This window comes from Rousettus aegyptiacus, unplaced genomic scaffold, assembly GCF_014176215.1.
Source record: "Rousettus aegyptiacus isolate mRouAeg1 unplaced genomic scaffold, mRouAeg1.p scaffold_m13_p_12, whole genome shotgun sequence".
NCBI lineage: Eukaryota > Metazoa > Chordata > Mammalia > Chiroptera > Pteropodidae > Rousettus > Rousettus aegyptiacus.
The window spans coordinates 78,591,539-78,606,787 of record NW_023416287.1 but is presented as its reverse complement, the minus strand read 5'-3'; the positions used below and the strand labels follow the sequence as shown (position 1 = coordinate 78,606,787).

Genomic DNA, 15,249 nt, shown 5'->3' with positions numbered 1-15,249 from the left:
AAGCGCCTTGTAGGCAAAAATCTCTTCTTCCGAAAATTACATTATTTATGCTGCCAAAGTTTCTTCGCAGGTGACCTTGTCACTTCTCTCTCCCTTTCTTTTTCCTAAGCGATCAAAACTCTGCTTAGGAAGAGGCTAGTGAGCAAAGGAACCACTGCTGGTGACAGGAACTGGCGCTGCAGCGACTGCACGAAGTGAAGCGTTTGCCGTCTTTCCTCCTGCCCTCCAGAGCCGGCGCACGGAAAGAACAGTGTCCACTCAGGTATACGCTCTCTTCCCCTCCAAACACCGTGCCCACCGGACTCAGTCCTTCTTCATGTGCGAAGCCTCTCTGACAGGGTTCCTCTCTTCCTCTCCTCTATCTGCATTCCTCACTCATTTGGTTCTTTTTTTAAAAATTTATTGGGGGGGGTGACATTGGTTCATAAAATTATATAGGTTTCAAATGTACAATTCAATAAGACAGCCTATGTATAGTGCATTGCGTGTTCACCACTCAAAGTTAAATTTCCTTCTGTCACCATGTATTTGACCCTCATCACCTTTTCCTACCTTCCTTCCTCCTGCTTTCCCTCTGGTAACTGTAAACTGTTGTCCGTGTCTATGAGTTTTTGTCTGTCCATTTGTTGCTTTCGGTTTTATATCCCACATATGCGTGAAATCATACGGTTCTCAATTTTTTCTACCTTATTTATTTTGCTTAGCATGATTATCGCACGACCCATCCATGCTGTCGCAAATGGCAGTATTTCATTTACAGCTGAGTAACATTCCATTGGATGATGCACCACATCTTCTTAATCCAATCATCTATCAAAGGACACTGTTTTTTTTTGTTTGTTTGTTTGTTTGGTTTTGTTTTACATATCTTGGCCACCACAAATAATGCTGTAATGAACATTGGGGTGCATATATCTTTATAGATAAATGTTTGCATATATCTTTACAGATAAATGTTTTCAAATTTGGGGGATAGATACACAGAAGAGGGATTGCTGGGTCATATGGCAATTCTATTCTTAATTTTAAGGGGAAACTCCCTACTATTTTCCATAGTGGCTATGCCCATTTGTTTGTTAATATACTGTCTTGTGACTCTGCTTGTCTTTTTTTCTTTTTAGTATTTAAACTGCCTAGGTCTTATTTCCCCAAGCATTCTGTTAACTCTGTAAGAACAGTGGCAGTATGTTACATGTTTTCACATACACAGGAATCAACAAATACGATAAACCAAGCATAATCTCGGAAAACAGCTGTTGCATGAATGAATAAAAATAGAAATAGTTTAGTGCTCCCTATATGCCAAGGACTGTGACAGACCTTTAGTGTAATACATATTTTTAAATTAACCATTCAGCAATGGTTTTCCCAATTTTAGGAATGAGGATCCGGCATCATAATGAGGGTCACAGAGCTCAATCTTCATAGAGCCAAGATTTAATTCCATGTGTACAAATATGTTTCATGGAGCTCATTGTCAGGCTTGTGATTTGAGGGCTTAGTTAACTTCTCAGTTAACTTTCCTGTTTCATCATCAGTACAACGAGAAGGTCATCTCAAACAACTGCCAAGTTCTTTCCCGCTTGACTGATATGTTAAAATACATGAAGTATTGACCTTTTCATTCTAGGTGCCTTTGTTATCTCCATTGTCATATCTTGGCTTCCACTGACTTCTGCAAAAATAACTAGTCCTCAGGAATGGTTCTTCTTAAAAAACAAACAAACAAACAAAGAAAAACACAGAGTCTATCCCTGGGTTGATTATATAGGAAATAATTATTCACCTATTTTTATCTTGTTCCATGTTCATACATGTGAGCTGACAGCTAACCCACATGTATTAGGAACAGGACTTAAAAAGAGATGGCAAATTCTATAAATGTCACACACTCAGATTTTAGTTTTTCCAGGATCTCACTGATTTTGAATTTGTCACAAGAATGCTGGAATATTGGTATGTAAAGAAAAAAGTCCAGAAAAAAAGGAGGGAAAGGAAAAGAGAGTAGAATAAACTTCTCTGTAGTTAAAAGTTGACTACTCTGAAATGTAACATATCCTAAACTAAACTTGGTATGGCTTGTGCATAAGAGCGACTTCAGATTCTGTGCAAACGAGAATAATCATTATAAGGAAATCAATTATTTAATGGTATCTACTGCAAATTAATATGCATCTAACCCTACTAGGCACAATAAAACATGAAAGTATTAAACATGAGTTTTCCAATAAATACATTATCCTGCCATCCTCCAAAGACATCCTGATATTGAAAATGAGCTATTTCTAACAGTGTTTTTGACCTAGGAGTTGGCTAAAAAATAAATAAATAAACCTTCAGTTCTGGACATCGAGTTTGACTTTAGTAAAGGGTTACAGGTAAAGAATCTATGACTGAGATGTCATGGCCAAGGTACAACTTGTTTCTAAATCTCCAAATGGGCACCCGTTTTTTTGAACTGTTGGAACAGTCCCCTCTTAAAAGGTCTGGATGCCGCCCCCTAATTATTCCTCCATCTAACAGCATGCTGTCTAAAATACCACGCCACTGCTGAACACACTCCCCACTCCCGAACACACTCCCCACTCCCACCTCCACTATGGGTCCCTGGTTTAGGGTGAGCAACCATTCCAGTGTACCTGGGGCAGTCCTACTGGTAACACTGGAAGTCCTGCTTCCTGGGAAACCTCGGTTCCAGGCAAACAGGATCGGCTGGTCCTCCTATGAATGCTGCAACAAGGAGGACCAGAACAACGAGGATGCTCTCTCATGCTCCTGTTTCTTTCCGTATGCCCCACTCTCTCTGCCTGCGATTTTGTTCTCCCTCTCTTCCTTTACTTCTTTCTTGAAGATGGATTAAATCATCTTCCCTAAGCTATGGGGAATAAAATGCATTTTTTTTTTTTTCCTGAGAGGTAGTTTTGCCTCTCTATAAATAGAATTTTACTCTAAGAGGAAAAAAAAAAAAAAAAAAAACAGCAGTCTTACATAACCTTTCACAAAAGCCCTACTCATTTTCTGCTGTGACCAGAAAAGGGCCTACAGTCCACAAGCTAAGCAGAAACATCTCTCACCAAGAGGAACACTAGTGATTTTCATTCGGATTGGTCCAGTCTGCGCAGCTGAGCCCCCAAGTTCTCTACTTGTACAGTGTGATTTGGAGCCTGCCAGTTAAAGCTCCTCTCTCTGCCGGAAGGTACAGAGCAAACGCTTCAAAACCTCGCAGTGAGCTGTCTGTCTGTAAAGCTTTACTCTTCAAAAATCTCAAGTTGCACCCCATCTCCCCCACCACAGAGGCCCAGGTAAATGAGCACTTGGTCTGTTTCATGCCCTGAAGACCACTCTCAACCAAATGGCAAGGTCTGGCAAAGGTCTGTCTGGCCTCCTGCCCGAGCTTCTCTCTGAGCCAGTGTGTACTGGGAGCATCACACCTGAGAGGCAGAAGAGGGAGGGTAGAGGAGGACCCCGGGCACCGGTGGCCCTTTCGAGTGCCTGTCTTTTTCTCTGGGTTTGAGTACTTTTAGGGAGGAAACAAGATGAAAGGAGGGGATAATATGGGATAAAATCCAGGAGACCCTTTTAAAATGTGCCTTCTTTTCAGGAGTACCAATGACAAAAGAGAAAAGATAGATAGAACACTCAAAGAGTATTTTTAAAGGTTTTTCAAGGGCTTTCAATCTCAAGGAAAAGGAAACATATTACGCCCTCCAAGAAAAATACTAAACCAGAAACCAGAAGACTCTTTGATGTTGGCATAGTTTGTCATTACAAGACCAGCTCCTGAAGACAAAGCACTCCGAAGAGGCTTCAAGCTAAGACTAGACTAGTATGGAAGAAGCATTTTCCCACTGACTATATTTTTACAAAGAAATAGAAACGAGGGTCTCTTCCCCCCGTGGGCCTTCAGTCTCCTAAGGCCGTGTTTCTCAGCCTCCTGGATTCTAATTCAGTATGCCTGGGTATGGCCTGAGTCTGTGTTTCTAATGAGCTCCCAAGTGATGCAACTCTGCGGGTCCGTGGACCTCGCTTTGAATAGCAAGGACCTAAGACACATTTTCTCAAACTTGGCCACATGTTGGAATCACCCGTGGAGGATTAAAAATGGTTGTGCTGGGCCACATCTCAGAGATTCTAAATTAATTTGTATGAGGTAGGGCTAAGCGCTGATGCAGAATCAAGGTGACAGCCCTTCCTCCAGAGGACCCTTGGGACAAACTGAACCTGGCACTACACACTAACCAAGCGAGTACTTGCTTCCAGGCGTTCACGCTGAGTGGATGCTAATTTTGGGAGTGTGGAGAACATGGACGTGGTTAACCAGAGAAGAGTTAATGGGGGAGATAAATTTGAATGAGGAATCCCCAGGATTTGTGTTACATGGTGCCAAGTCTGATCAGGATTACACTGTGTCAGGTCTAACTTAGCTGAACCTGTTAGCCTCTAAATCCAGCAAAGGCATGGACCATGGCCAACTAAGCTAAGCATGTGCTTGATTTCAGAACTGCTGTTGGAATCTGACTGACTTACTTTATTTCTGTCTTTAAAATCTTCAACTATAACAATGAAATTGAGGAGAGTTCTACAGAGACCTTCCTGTGCCTGTGAGATTTTCTATTTGTAAAGACCATCCCAGTATAAATCTAGCTTATATTAAGATAATACAAAAAAGAGCTGGTATTTATGAAACACTTATTAGATGTCAGGTATCAGAATAGATATTTTACCTATTAGGTAAATAGATGTTTTATCTATCTGCAATTTAAAGGTGGGAAAGAAAGGTTATTTTATCACCATTATCAGATGAGTAAACTGAAGGCAAGCTGGCAGGCTTCTCTTCCTGGGCTGTGCCATCTAAATCATGACGACCAAAGACCAAAGGACCACGCAGCCGACTCCTGTGCAACTTTCAAGGGTAAAGGAAACATCACTTAATGCTCCTAAATGAGCTTAAGTCTAAGGGAACACACACACATTTTTAAGAAATGGGAATGGTGAAAAAATGTATAGGAAAGAAGCATATTAAGCAAACAATCTGAAAAAAAAATTTTTTTTTAACCTTAGGTTCATTTTTCTTTTTTAATTCACCAAGAGTGATCAGGCACACATTTCAAAGATGTTCACATGAAAAAGAAATGTCTCCATGCCAAACCTAGAAAAGATGAAGTACTATTTTCTCTGCTCAGTGACAGCTTTCAAAGCAGCCTGGTACACGTGCATATTAACAATCATTTGCATTTGTCTAGCTCTTTATACTTTTCAAAATCCCTTTGCCTTGGTGACATTAGTTATGTCCACACAACCCCATGAGGTATTTCTGGGCATATAGGATAGATGGGTTCATAAATTCCAGGCAAAGATGGTCTATGCAATTTGCTTAAATTTTTAAATGATTGTGCTGAGATTAGAAAGGTCTTTGCCATGAACTCATTTCAATTAATTCAACCACTATTTACAGTAGTCCCCCCGCCACTTATCCACAGGAGATCTGTTCCAGAACTCCCAGCGGATATAAACTGTGCATAGTATCTACCGAACCTTTTAGATACTATGGTTTTTTCCTATACGTACATACCTTTGCACTTAAAGGGAGCACTTTCTGCCTTCTCTTCGGCACTACTCTCGTGTTTGGGGGCTATTAAGTGAAATAATGATTACTTGTACACAAGCGCTGTGATGCGAGGACAGTCAATCTGATAACTGAGAGGACTATTAATTGACTAGGGTGAGGGGTGCACAGAGTATACAGTCATATCCATTTTATTGCACCCCACTTTATCGCACTTCACAGATGCTGCATGGCTTAAAAACTGAAGGCAAGACCTTCCACCAGCAAAAAGATTCTGACTTGCCTTATTGAGATACTCGCTTCATCGTGGAAGTCTGGAACTGACCCCACGATATCTCTGGGTATGTCTATACAGTGTGAAGATGCCAGACGAAGGGATGGTTCACATCCTGGGTGGGATGGAGCAGGACAGGGTGAGGTTTCATCAGGATACGCAAAACAGGATGCAATTTTAAATTTATAAGTTGTTTATTTCTGGTATTTGCCATTCAATACTTTTGGACCACAGTTGACAGTAGGTAATTGAAACCACGGAAAGCAAAACTGCAGATAAGAGGCGATGGCTGTACTGAGAACAAACAGCTACCATCCCCGAAAGAGGATCCTAAGGTCTTCTCTGGCCTCAGCTGAGCTTTTATTATGCTTAGTTCTCCCGCCCCTGGATATATTGATTCTCTTTGAATTCACTATGCTTCCTCCCACCCCAGGGCCTTTGCACCCTCTTTTCTTACCTAGTATCCTCTTCTTGACCCTCTTTAAATTCATTTATTCTTCAAGTGCCAACCACTACTTCCTTCAGAAAGCCTTCTTTCATCTGCTGAGTTATTCTTCTATAATACTTTCTTGTCTTCAAAGCTTTATCTCATTTTAAAATTATGGATTTACTAACATACATATTGATTAGCATTTCCATCCCACTAGGCTCAAAGCTCCATCACCACCTTAGGACACACTCCATAAACAAACGAAGAAAGGGTCATGGTAGATAGTCTGGGGATGTATTTATAGCAACATCTGCACATCTGCCAGGGAAAATATTGTTATCTACATTCTTACCGTACCCGTAGCTTGGTTTAAACGTGACTGACAACTCTTTACGATCCCTTCTTTTGTTTTTGTTCTGTTTTGGCCAATCTAAGGATACAAGGATGAATAAACAGACTCTCTCAGCTCATCTGGTTAACATTAATATATTAATGATATAATACATAAACATTGTAGCTGATATTCTTCAGAGTGTGCCCCACTTTGTTTGTGCTTATTTTTATTAATGAGTACTTTGTTTTGTCTTGTATCCTCTTTCGCTGTGTCTGTGTCTGTCACCTTGATTTGATGATAAACCCTTGGAGGACAGAAACGCATTTAGTCTTTTTATTTAATTATTTATAACCTACAGCAAATGCTCAGTAACTATTATCTCAAATCAAAATTTTGATCTTATTTGATCCTTATAATACTTCAATGATTTTGCTAGGCATTAAAAGTCCTACCTGAAAAATGAGAACACAGATTTTAAGAGACAAAATGGGTACCCATGAATGACTGTACAATAAGCCAAAGACTATACTAAACCTATATTTTCTAATATAGCACTTGGAACACCTTACTTAGAAGAGGCACATTTAATCTGGGGCCCTTGATTACCAGAAAAATATAAACAAACTAGAGGGAGATCAGATAGGAAAAACAAACATGATTAAGCTTCTGGAGAAGTATGAGGAAAGAGTAAATGAACTAAATATTTATAGCCTGGTTAAGTAAAGACCAAAGGGGGGGAGGCAAGAATGATTGATGACTAGAATTATCCAACTTCAGCACAGACAAGCAGAGTATCACTGAGGAGGGAAAATGGGAACCAAGAGCTGGGTGACAGGAGCAATGGGAAGAACATTTAGAACAGGACCATCTGTGATGAATTGTAAAATAAATTTTAACAGTAAGAAGTGATATGCTGCTGAACAAACCATCCCTGGAGATGTCTCAAACCAAAGAGAGAAAATAACTAGAAATTGTCCTGCAGGGAACAGCTCTGCCCAGATATTAGACATGAAAGGAAAAGCTTTGCAGATTTTCTCTCTAATTTATATTCTTATGGGATCCCGTGAGGCCGAGAAACGATGTGGGAACAATGGATTAAGGATTCCGGGTGCCAGGGGTTTGCGTAGACGTCTCAGGCTTGGCTCACATCTCTAATGAGTTGACATGGGGCAATACACTAGGCAATACACTAGAAAAGCCACTGCTAGCATATGTGATGCTTTACTTCATCCAGGGCCCTCCATTAGCCTGTCCCATAGGAAGAGGTGACAGTTAGGAACCCAAACAAAAACTGGGAGGTGTGCATATGCACATGCGCAAGCATGGTTATTTGTGTAAAACTCACAGTCACATGTATAACCATGATCCTGAATTTACGTATTTTACCATATTGGAAACATAACCAAGGTCAAATGGTCAGATTAAGATACTTAACACAGACTTGGCATCTACCTGTATAACTCTGTGATTGAGTCATCTTTTAATTCCGTCATATTCAGAGGATTTATAATGTTCCTCAAAGTAAGCCTGGAATCCTAAAGTCCCACTTCCCTGTAAGCAATATGCTTCACAGACATAATAAACATAAGAAGGCAGAATACTGACAGGGTAAGGGTTTCTCTAGGTATTCAGTAATCTCACAGTGGCTGAGGATCTCTTTTCCAGTTTAAAATAAGTGTATGTTCTGGAAAGGTGTTTAAGGAAAATCTGGGCTAAAAATAAGGAAGATACCCTATAAGGCCACAACTTTCTAAAAAGTTAGGCCACTGATAACATCTATGCCTGAAAGCAAAATGTTGCTTAGTAGGAATAACCAAATAACTTCTGAAAATATCGCTGCCTCAAAGCAAATGGCTGCTCAGTTGGAGAAACAGAATTGTAGAATTATCTTGCTGAAATCACAAACAGCCAATAAAACTTATGGCGCAAAAATGTTCAACTTATTAGCAATCAAAGGAAGTCAAATTAAAACCCATGAGATGCTAATTCATTTCCATCATGAGGGCAAATTAAACATATGATAATTCTAAGTACTGGTGGAGACAAGGAACGAAGGGGACTTTCTGATGTTCCTGGCAGAAATTTCTATAGATGTAGCTTGTCATTGGCTCCTAAAGATATTCTCTCTACTCCTCAGCAAGTTCACTCTTAGATCTGCACCCTAGACATGGTGGTGAATTTGTTCTGGGGGACATGTTCAGGAATGGTCACAGCAGCAAAAACTGAGTTCCCAAAAGTCCAATAGTGATGGATTGGATAAAGTATAATTAAGTGATATCATGGAATATTACGCAGCAGAGAAAGTAACTGAAATTTAGCAATATGCATCCTCATAAATTTCAAATATTTGTCTAGAAAATATGCAAATTAGAGAAGAATATACACGTTTTATAATGGTCAAGAACAGGCAGGCAAAATAATGTTAAAAATATGTTCATATGTATGTGGTTAAAACTGTAAAGAAGGCAAGGGATTAATATAAAATTAAGAAAATGGCTGGTGGGTATAGGAATATTTGTGTCATTATCATTATTGTGATCATCAATGTTACTAGTATTAATTATACCAAACACTATATGTACAGTATAGTTCACAATTTAAATAAATCATATAATGTCAAAATTAGTAATATAACTAGAGGTTATCTAGTCCACATCCTCATTTAACAAGGAAAAAAATGTTGCATAAAGAAAACTGGCAAAGAAGTATCAGATTTCAGAAATACTACAGCCCATTAGTTAAAACCAATTAGTTTTTTTCCCCCCCTCTAGTGAGGGATTCAGGTCCTGATTTAGAATCTCCACTTTTACTTTAGACATAATCTCAACAAAAACCTATCCCCTATTTCTTAGCAAATTAAAGGCAGAAAAGAGGACTACTTTGAAGAACTCTTATAAAAGGAAGAAGTTCGAGCTGGAGACAAGAAAAAATGCATGTTATAAATAAGAAATAGAAATCTTAAGAAAACAAAATCAGCAGCCCAAGGCCATATACACAGCCCTGTATGATACAGTATCTTTAGAAATTATCCCTATAATATCAGAGCATAATAACTGAGCCACAGCAATGCCTTGGATCTATTAAAATCAGGTTAAATTATGTTTTATATACTTAAAAGGCAGCTAAGTGAGTGGATAAATGTTTTTAAAGCTATGGAAAAATTAGTAAAATCTAAAAATGTTTAATAAGAAATTCAGCTATCAAGAAAACTGATGAGTAAATAATATTTATATTAATCATTTGACTCCTTTGTTTTCTTTTAAAAATGTAAAAGCAGACTTAAGGACATTTTCTTTCTTTCTTTCTGTCTGTCTGACTTTCTTTCTTTCTTTCTTTTTAAAGCAAAGCAACCATTGGTTGACCTCATGGATTACAAGGACCTTGTCAGTTTATAATCCTTTATTTTTTTATTTTGTTATGCCTGTAGTACCTGGTCTTCCTAGGTGGTCTCCCATCCAAGTACTAATCAGGCTCCACCCTGCTTAGCTTCTGAGATTAGACAGGATCAGGCTTGTTCAAGGTAGCATGACTGTAGACTTTAAGGGCATTTTCAATACCAGAATAATGTTGGTGTTGATAAGCCTGGCCATCAGGTCATAACACTACATTAATAAGTTGGTATTTTCATTATATCACAGCATAAAGATTCAATTAATTCAATGAAACATGTTTGTCCTAGATAGTCTCAAGAGTGGACTTCTGGCAAGAAACAATCTTTAAAAGATGAGCAAAGTACAAGGGAGAAATCCCCAAATTGCAATACATCCTCCTGGTAAGTCCCATTGAGATAATCACAAATGGTATAAAGGGCCTTCTTCCTGTGAAACTGTGAAATGACTGAACAAGCAAGAAGTCACGGAATTCAAATGTGTAAAATTAAGCCAAAGTATATCACAAAAGTAAGAAGTTGGTTACAGGCACCGGGATCAGGAAATTTAACAGAAAAGAGAAACTTTCCTACCCGAGTCATATCATAACAATAGACTTTAAAAATATGATCAATAAATACGGAAAATTTGTGTTCTCTGGTCAAACTTTCCTCCCAAGCAATGAAAGCTGTGGCTAATATGGTTGTTTGGAACTATTTATAGAAAGCAGCATATACTAGTATTAACACTGGCTAATTGCCATAAATAGTGACAAAAAATAGTGTATCATACACATTATTATATATTTCAAAACCATACCACTGGACAGCATTCAGGCATTTCTACACCACCAAGGAAAACACACACACTTAAGCATTGAGTTAAAGAGGTCTCGTTTTTAAATCTCAGGCTAAAAGTTGTGAAAGAACTTGGAAGCACTATAGTTATTTCGATAATCAATCAAAAGGCCCTAAACCAGAGAAATGTAAGATAAGGAATCAACACTCTCATGTGGGAGGAAGCAAATATGTGGTACTAAATTGTGCTGTAATTTACCTGAGTGCTGCAATTATAAAACTGTATAATAATTTGCATTTTATTTTTGCTGTTACTCACTTAGCATACGTAACACGTAATTTTACCTTGCACATTTTTTTTTTCATTAGCCTATAGGAAAAATAAGCTGCATTGTTTGTCCTTTCTTACCGACAAGTTCGACAGCTCCTTTACTTGAAGTCTTGTTTTGAAGGAAAATATCTTAAATGCTTTGGGTCAGTGCCATGCTACTGATATAATAATATCATTAAGAAATGCTTTGATCTCTAAAAAGTGGTAACTTTGAAGGAAATTAAAGTTCTAGTATTCTAACTTGGTAACACACTCCTGAAAAGAACAGAATACCTAGGCTGACATGACGTACTATATTCCAATGCTCACTCTTATCTCTTCTTACTGCTTGTGAGTTCTAAAACTTCCATAACACTGGTGGAGAGGCCACCACTAGTTAGAGTCACCTGTGATAAGAACACTGTAGAACACAGCTTAACTCTCCACAAAAAGAAACACTCATGAAAATTTAAAAATGTTTTTAAGGCAAATCCCTGTGACCTCGTGAAGTATAATACAGCATGTTAAACGCAATGCCTGTGGATCGGGTTCACAGTGAGAAAGACTTTCCTGGGTTGTAGCGAAGGAGGCAGTGTGGACGCTCCACAGTTTAGAAACGAGAGCTGTGATTCTGTAGAGGCGGCCTGCAGAGAAGCAAGCAGCCCACCAGCAGCCTGGAGAACATTTCGCTGGGCATCGCGTTGAAATTTAATTCAGGTGTGTTTCAATCAAGAGTTACTAAGATTCCAGGCTACGATTCATTAAGGTATTACTGTTGTGACAATTTGTGAAGCTCTCCAGTCCTCCCTTGGATCATCTTAATAAAAAAATAAATCAATAAATAAAAAATTTTTAAAAAAACAGCCAAAAAAAAAGATGACTCCATGTTTACATTTTATGAATTGTAAATGTGCATAGTATTTATCACTCTTCTTTAGGAATTATAGTCTATTTCCAGAACCTAATGACTTTTTATCTTTAGTTAATTAATCAAGTAATCCTCAGTGGGCTTATGTCATTATTAACTCAGGCAAAAGGAAGGTTTTCCCGAAATTTACATAAAACAGTTCATCTAAGAGATTATCATCTACGGTACATGGATCCATCAGAAATTTATCATTGGAGCTTGTAGCTGTGTAACAAATACCAAAACAGAGCAATGTATTCCTGACGTGGTGCAAGTTTCTGAGAGCATACAGGTGATACTCACAGACTGTGGGACGATCTATAGCCAGGTAAGGAGAGCTCACTCACAGGTGAAATCACAGTGTTTTCCAAACATCTCTTTATGAAAGGAGCACAATCCTAGTCCACCCCAGTCGTACACCGGGGAGGTGGCACAGCAGGTGGGAATCCACTGTTCTCTGCATCTTTATGATTACGTTTTAAGAAATACCAGAAACAACTACCCACTTTCTAACAGAGCTATCCTGTCTGGTAGAAGCATGGAGAAGAATTTTCACCTGTAAAGTTTAGGATGGCAAGTTCTCCAAAGAAACGGTGAGAATACTTGCTTTAAAAGGAAATATGGGGGCACAATATTCCATGGAAAGAAATATCCTGTGCGGGAACTCCAGCGCTGCCTGTAAACACGTGGTACAACCTAAACATAAAAGGCATTTGGTCCGGAAGTCAAGACTTAAGTCAGGGCTTGTTTCCAAGGCAGGGAGAAGGTACTGGGTGAGCCCAGTGCGTGCAGCAGAAAACATTCTAGGAGCAAGTCACGTGCATATGAAGCTTCAGACTACTGGATGCACGAAAAAAGAAACCCGAGCCAGAGAGAAAGAAATATTTGCTCTCATAAAAGATCTTTTTGAGGACATTGTGCTGGGATTCCCTTGCAAGATGCAGTGCCATCCCTTTCCTCGCCAGAAACAAGTAAAAATATGCCCTTCCACTCAAAAATCACCTCCCCAATCTCTCGTCAAGCTTCCCTTTGGCTGAGAAAACCACAGGACAGCCTGCACACTGGGAGGAACTTTCAGCAGGGCTTCACTCAAGAATTCAGACCGGATTAAAGCTCTTCCTCTTCAATGAAAACAATAAGGGAGTTTGCTGAGAGGTTAACTTGCCAGAGCATAAACGTAAGTTAAACACACTGAGAAGTTATAAATCTCTGCCCATAAAAAAAAAAAAAAAAAAAAAAAACAAAAAAAAAAAAAAAAAACAATGCCTATCAGCAGCTCGAGCCAGCCCAGCTTTTAAGAGCATTAAAGCAAATGCACTAAACCTAAGGTATTCGCATATAACACATGTGGTGGCTGTTTCACATGCTTCATAATTCAGAGGGCAACTGCTGCTATGTGGGAAATGGATGCTGTGACAGGTCGCTGGTGATTTACACTGCAGCACTCGAAGAGGAATGGACAGGCAGGCTGCCCAGGAGCCCTCGGGTCCTGCCATGTTCTACTCGACAGCACACACAGATGGGGGCATCTGATCTACTTTGGCTGGGGAGACATGCGGTGGAGAGGGGAGGCAGCAAGCCATTTCACCATGTCCAGATTACACAAACTCTGATAACTTTTTTTTTTCAACAGAATATAACCCAAACACAAATCTGAAAAAATCATTAACACGTATACCTGCTATTTCAATCATTAACATCTAACATTTAAAATTTCCACCCCATCTGAGATCCTGAAACTCTTCTTGAGCTGTTGCTTGGTGCATCAGTCAAATATGGAAGAAGATGGCATCTGACAAGACCCAACTAAAAAAGCCACCACCCTCCTCCTCCAGCATTAGTCTTCGCCCGGTTATGACGCTGTTCGGGGAGGCCCTTTGTTTTGTCATAACTATTTCATAGAAATCTACAGCAGCTTCAGACTGTATCTAGGAAGTAGGAACATACCCAGTGCTATTGCTAGTCTCCATAATCCTTTGTTATCCATCAACAAAGTCTTTAAAACATCCTGGTGAGTGGGAATTTCACTGCCAGTAAACGAGGCACTTGGCCTTATTAAGGGCACCTCCTACTGGTCCTTTCATAGAGTGAACTCTGCTTCCTTTGGCATCAAATCCCTGCCATGTACCTGAAGAAGGGAAATTACTACTAAGAAAAAGAGAAGCAGATTAATAAGCAAAGACCATTGTGATATGAATTAACTACATCTCGAAACTGCATCATCCATTTGCCTGGGACCTGTGCAAACTGTCATTTGCAAATAACAGGAATGAATTTAGAAGTACAGAGAAGCTTAAAGATTTAGAATCACAAGCCTATCCACGAGTATATCCCTGTATGTGCATATTTTTGTCTGCCTTTTCAAACATATACATACATGTCAGTCGAGAAGGAAATTAAAATCAAGCAGTAATATATGGCCCTAACTCTCTAGACAAGAAACTTAAGTGGGAAAAGGGATGGTTAATTAATTTAGATATTAGTAAAACATATATAAACCTGTCTCCATTTACCTCCACCCTTCGCCAAAGTCAGTTGGAAAATGGCTTTAAAAGATTTTAGTGTAATTGATAAAACGCCATTGTCTATCCTTGCACACCTTGCCTAATGCAATATTTTCAGCCAACTCATTTCAGGTCTGGCTGGGTAGGCTTTCTACCCAGCTAGGGACGCCCCTCTGAACTTCCCCTCTCCCCTCTGTGGACGGCTCCCAAACTGCCCAAAAGAGCGCAACTCAATTTGTGCCGAAGGAGGGTCTTCCTCACTTCAGCATCCAGTGTTTGTGGGTAGCGGGGAGGGAATTTTAAAAAGACACCTATTCATTCGGGAGGGGATGACCCCCCGCCCACCTTCCGCGAGAGTAATTGCTGAAGACAAAGCTGCGAGAGCGAAGCTGGGGAGGAGGGGACCCGCTCGCGAGGGAGGGATGGAGGGAGGGAGTTGGGCTGCTGAGCGAACGAGCGGATGCGGGTCCACACGCACCAGATGCGCACGCGCGCGTACACACACACACACACACACACACACACACACACACACACACACACGCACACTTCCCTCTCACTCTTTCGCTCCCTCACTCATTCTTCTCTCGCTCCGAGCAAACGGAGGTGAGGAGTTGGGGTCAACATGGATGCGCTGATTCCTGCTCGCGTGTGGCCACGCCAGGATCCGGGGAGCCTCCCGCTGGCTCCCCGCTTGACTGTCTGAATCCCTAGCGACCAGAAGAGGCGCATTCCCGGCTCGCATTCGCAATCCTGGGC

The 15,249-nt window shown here is 40.0% G+C and overlaps 1 protein-coding gene and 1 pseudogene across 3 annotated transcripts in view; both read right to left on the bottom strand.

Annotated features, from left to right (window-relative positions):
* Positions 1-15,249, bottom strand: part of DCC (DCC netrin 1 receptor) — a 1,187,310-nt gene that overhangs the window by 966,767 nt on the left and 205,294 nt on the right. The gene's annotated exons all lie outside the window — the stretch shown is intronic.
* Positions 10,023-10,141, bottom strand: LOC118610559 (annotated as a pseudogene).